Genomic DNA, 5,463 nt, shown 5'->3' with positions numbered 1-5,463 from the left:
TCAACACGCCAGAGGATATAGCCTTCGACTTGGGGCTCTATTTAGATTTTTTTAAATTCTGCTTTGTAACTAAAATAAACGCTGACAACTAAAATAAAGTTTTATTGTTATTATTGTTATGCATATCATTATAAATACTAATTATTGTTCTTATTGTTTTGCTGATTATTATTCATACTAATAATAGGAGGTTAAGAGAATAGTAATAAGACAAAGAAGAAGTGAAAAAAATGGTTTCTATCTACAAGCAAGGACAAACCACCTGGTACCGACAACCTGGATGGTAAATTGTTGAGGTTGGTAGCGGAATACATTGTGACTCCTGTTTGCCACATCTTCAATTGAAGTCTGTGTTCCTCAGACATGGAAAGAGATAGGTCATTCAGGGTCATTCAGCTGCACAAGAATAGCAGAGCACCCTTTAATGGTGCAAATAGCTGACCAATCAGCCTCTTACAAATGCTTAGCAAACTCTTTGAAAAAATTGTATTTGATCAAATACAAAGTTATTTTACAAGAGAAAAAAAAGAACAACAGACTTTCAGCATGTTTATTTGGAAGGGCACTCAACATGCTCGGCACTGACACAAATGACTGATGATTGGCTGAAAAAATTGATAGTAAGAAGATTGTCGGAGCTGTTTGTTAGAATTCAGTGCAGCTTTTGATGTCATTGATCATAATCTATTGCTGAAAAAACGTAGGTGTTATGAATTTGCATCCTCTGCCTTATTATGGATTGAGAGTTACCTATCTAATAGAACACAGAGTTACCTATCTAATAGAACACAGTGTTACCTATCTAATAGAACACAGAGTTACCTATCTAATAGGTGTGTCTGGCACTGTACATGGAGGGAAAGTGTCAGTAACATGCATGTCAGTCTCTCCTGGCTGAAAGTTGAGGACAGATTGACTGCATCATTATTGGTCTTTGTGTGATGTATTGATATGTTGAAGGTACTGAACTGTCTGTTCAACCAGTTGGCACACAGTTTGGACACTCATCGGTACAAGGAATTCAACCAGAGGTCTCTTCACAGTCCCCAGGTCCAGAACAGAGGCAGGGAAACACACAGTTTGGACACTCATCGGTACAAGGAATTCAACCAGAGGTCTCTTCACAGTCCCCTGGTCCAGAACAGAGGCAGGGAAACACACAGTATTAAATAGAGCCATGACAACATGTAACTCTCTGCCACCCCAAGTAACTTAACCTAGCAATAAAACCAGTTAAAAAAACCAGATAAAAGAACACAAAGGGGACTGTGAATAGCCATTTTATATTTATTGTATTGTAATTTGCCCTGTACTATGTATTAGACCTAGATATTGTGTGCATGTACTGATATGTAGGCTATGTGTGACATTTTAAAATGTATGCATTTCAGTCCTTGACTAATAATGTTCTGTGCTATGTATTATGTCATGTTTCATGTGGACCCCAAGAAGAGTAGCTGACGCTTTCGCAGTGGCTAATGGAAAGGGAAAGAGAAAGGATGATACCTAGTCAGTTGTACAACTGAATGTATTCACCTGAAATGTGTCTTCCGCATTTAACCCAACCCCTCTGAATCAGAGAGATGATGGGGATCCTAATAAATACCAAATACCAAGGGGGTGGGGGTGAACCCCAAAAAGCTCTTCAAGGAACCATTAATGGGGATTCTTTGAAGGATCGAACGAAGGCCAAACCTTTGAATGATCAAAGTTATATTAAGCTCAAGTTTAAGCACAATAATGATATACTGTGAAAGGTAAATGTCAAATGGTAAAAGCTTCGACATAAAACCTAAAAGCTGGTAGAAATATTGATTTACCACTTTTAATATTCTATGGACCAATCTAAGACATCTTCTGAGAAGCATAAAACAATACAGAAACAGCCAGACTGAGAACATCTCACAGTAAAAAACAATGTTTTATGCTATAAGGAAGTGAATACATGAGTGACAGTGTGAGAGAGCCAATCAGACACAAGGTCATAGGTTACACTCTAATGATCATTCTGTTGGTGCTGTTCCTTCTTGTAGCTGTAGGTGTAGTAGACGGTGCTCTCTTCAGGTGGCAGGTCTCAGTGTGTGTTCCTGAGCGGATGGTTGTGGTGCAGTTTCCCCAGACAGTCATCTAGTCCGACGTCGTCATCCCACACCTAATAATAATAATATAAACAAAATGATAATAAAACATGTAAATATTCATAGTAACAATAACAATCAACGTAACAATAATAATAACAATAATACAAAAATAAATAATCATAATAATCCTCCTACTCCTTGTCCTCCACCTTTTCCTCCTCCTCCTCCTCTTCATCATTATCATCATAATAAGAATTGATGGGATTTACATAGTGATTTTCCAGTGCTAAAAAGCGCTTTGCATAGTAAGAGGGAAACTCACCTCCAGCTTCAGGACAGAATTGTGGATGATGTCTACGAAGTTGAACTCGCCGGGCCAGGTGGGGTTGGCCTGGTTCTACAGAATGCTGGTGATGCCACCGAAGGCTGGGCCACACCACACCTAAGGAAAATAATGTTGTCAGTAGACTTTTTTATTATTAAATGTTATTTATTATTACCTAAGGAAAATAATGTTGTCAGTAGACTTTTTTATTATTAAATGTTATTTATTATTATTGTGCTTTTAATCCTCAAGGATGTTTTATGTATTGTTGGCTCACTTGGCTGAGGAACCTCTATGGGTATTTAAAAATTCATTCATTCGTTCATTCATTCATTCATTCATTCATTCATTCATTCATTCATTCATTCATTTGTTTGTTTTTGCATTCGTTTGTTTGTTTATTTGTTCACCTAACAAATAACAAGCCAATCACTAACATTTTCATGTTCCCACGTCTCTGTAGGCTACTTGATATCCAAACAAATGACAGCTGACAGTCTACTGTTTACTGTTTGATTAGTGCTGTGTCTCTGTCCTTTTGTGTTAGGATGTCTGTCCTGTTTGTAACATTACTGTACTTCTTCTGTTTTATTACCCCACCTGCAAGTCCCTCATTGTAAATAAGAATGTTTTGTTAACTGACTGTTTGGGTTAAATAACGAATAAATAAATGAATCAATTCACCTTGACGTAGGGGTCTGGCAGGGAGAGGAGGTCTCCTTTCAGGTTGGAGGCACTAAGGCCCCACACCCTGACATGGCTGTCATCCAGGTCACAGTGTACAAGAGCCAGGGTGCATAGCACCAGCAGTCCCAGGGACAGAGAGAGAGAAGCCATGGTACACTGTCTGGGAGAGAGGAGAGAGAAGAGGTGGGTAGGGGGATGAAATTAACATGTTAGATGGGTGTCCCATAAGAGCTTGAAACTAACAGCATGAAAATACAGTTGAAAGACCAGTGGAGGGAGAGAGAGAGAGAGAGAGAGGGAGAGAGAGAGAGAGAGAGAGAGATGGAAGAACCACCAGAACAATCCTGAATCAGAAGAAAAACTGGCTCTTATTCAATTGAAGATAGTGTGTTTGATTTACCCACCAGCGTATCCTGGATGGAGGGAGATGTCACTTGATATAGAAACTGTCAGGTGAGGGGAGGGGAGAGGAGAGAGAGGCCATGGTACACTGTCTGAGAGAGAGGAGGGGAGGGGAGAGGAGAGAGAGGCCATGGTACACTGTCTGGGAGAGAGGAGAGGAATGGAGAGGAGTGGGTGTCCATAAGATCTTGAAACTAACACTACAAACAGTATTCAGAGAGATGGAGTAAAAATAGAGTTGAAAGATCAGGACATATCATCAGTATTAACCTGTTAGTGATAGGGGGCAGTATTGACACAGCCGGATAAAAAACGTACCCGATATAACATTTTTCTTATAGTAAATCTGACTTTGGTGAGTGCTAAACTTGCTGGGTGTCTAAATAGCTAGCCCTGTGATGCCGGGCTATCTACTGAGAATATTGCAAAATGTGCTTTCACCGAAAAGCTATTTTAAAATCGGACATAGCGAGTGCATAGAGGAGTTCTGTATCTGTAATTCTTAAAATAATTGTTATGTTTTTTGTGAACGTTTATCGTGAGTAATTTAGTAAATTCACCGGCAGTGTTCGGTGGGAACAGACAAAGGAAAAGAAAGCATTCGGTCGACGCGGGCACGCGCCTAAGCCCATAGTACTCTTATCGGCCACTTGCCAAAAGCGATAAAGTGTTTCAGCCAGAGCCTGCCTCGATATCGTTCAGCTTTTTCCCGGGCTCTGAGAGCCTATGGAAGCCGTAGGAAGTGTCACGTTATTGCACAGATCCTGAGTCTTCAATAAAAAGAGCCAAGATGAAACACTACTTCTCAGACAGGCCACTTCCTGCTTGAAATCTTCTCAGGTTTTGGCCTGCCATATGAGTTCTGTTATACTCACAGACACCATTCAAACAGTTTTAGAATCTTTAGGGTGTTTTCTATCCAAAGCCAATAATTATATGCATATTCTAGTTACTGGGCAGGAGTAGTAACCAGATTAAATCGGGTACGTTTTTTATCCGGCCGTGCAAATACTGCTCCCTAGCCCCAACAGGTTAAGAGATTAGTCAGTGGACGAAGAGAGAGAGAGATCGACAGACAGCGACAGAGAGAGAGAGAGCGAGAGACAGAAAGAAAGACAGAAATTGACAGAAAGAGAGAGATAGCGAGAGGGAGAGAGAGAGAGAGAGAGAGAGAGAGAGAGAGGTAGAAGAGGTAGAAGAACAGAAGAACAGCACCAGAAGAACAGATCATGTCTTACCTGGATATTCTTCTGTCTTTCTCACCCGACTGCTGATGGTCCTTACTGTGCAATCTAGCTGTTTATAAAGATCTCAGGCACTCACACACTCACACACCCACAGGCAATAATGACTCACACTTGGTGATTAGGACTACTTAATTACATCTCAACCAATGAGAGCACAACAGCATGGCACCGACAGAGATGGTCGCCTCACTTCGAGTTCTTAGGAAACTACGCAGTATTTTGTTTTTTTGTATTATTTCTTACATTCTTACCCCAGGAAATCTTAAGTCTTCTTACATACAACCGGGAAGAACTATTGGATGTAAGAGCAACGTCAACTTACCAACATTATGACCAGGAATACGACTTTCCCGAAGCGGAATCTTTGTTCGGACCACTACCCAGGGCAATGGAGCTAATTCCAGTAGGCAATCCAAAACAACAACGGCGCTGAAGGGGGAGACGAAGAGGCCACCTGGTCAGAATCCGTAGACGTGCACATCGCACGCCGCTCCTGAATATACTACCAGCCAATGTCCAGTCTCTTGACAACAAGGTATGAGAAATTCGAGCAAGGGTTTGCCTTCCAGAGAGACATCAGAGATCGTAACATTCCTTGTTTCACGGAAGCATGGCTCTCTCGGGATATGTTGTCGGAATCGGTTCAGCCACTGGGCTTCTCCATGCATTGCGCCGACAGAGATAAACACCTCTCTGTGAAAAGGAAGGGCGGGGGTGTATG

The 5,463-nt window shown here is 41.1% G+C and overlaps 1 long non-coding RNA gene across 1 annotated transcript; it reads right to left on the bottom strand.

The window, feature by feature from the left end:
- Positions 1-536: 536 nt before the first annotated feature.
- Positions 537-3,902, bottom strand: LOC106570881 (uncharacterized). The gene is made up of 4 exons (XR_006759077.2): positions 3,498-3,902; positions 3,091-3,253; positions 2,404-2,523; positions 537-2,152 (listed from the first exon to the last, which is right to left on the bottom strand). It is a non-coding gene; the product is annotated as an uncharacterized LOC106570881 (long non-coding RNA).
- Between the last annotated feature and the right edge of the window lie 1,561 nt (positions 3,903-5,463).

This window comes from Salmo salar, chromosome 15 (genome assembly GCF_965601325.2).
Source record: "Salmo salar chromosome 15, fSalSal1, whole genome shotgun sequence".
NCBI classification, from domain to species: Eukaryota; Metazoa; Chordata; class Actinopteri; order Salmoniformes; family Salmonidae; genus Salmo; species Salmo salar.
This window is presented reverse-complemented; position numbering and strand designations above follow the sequence as displayed.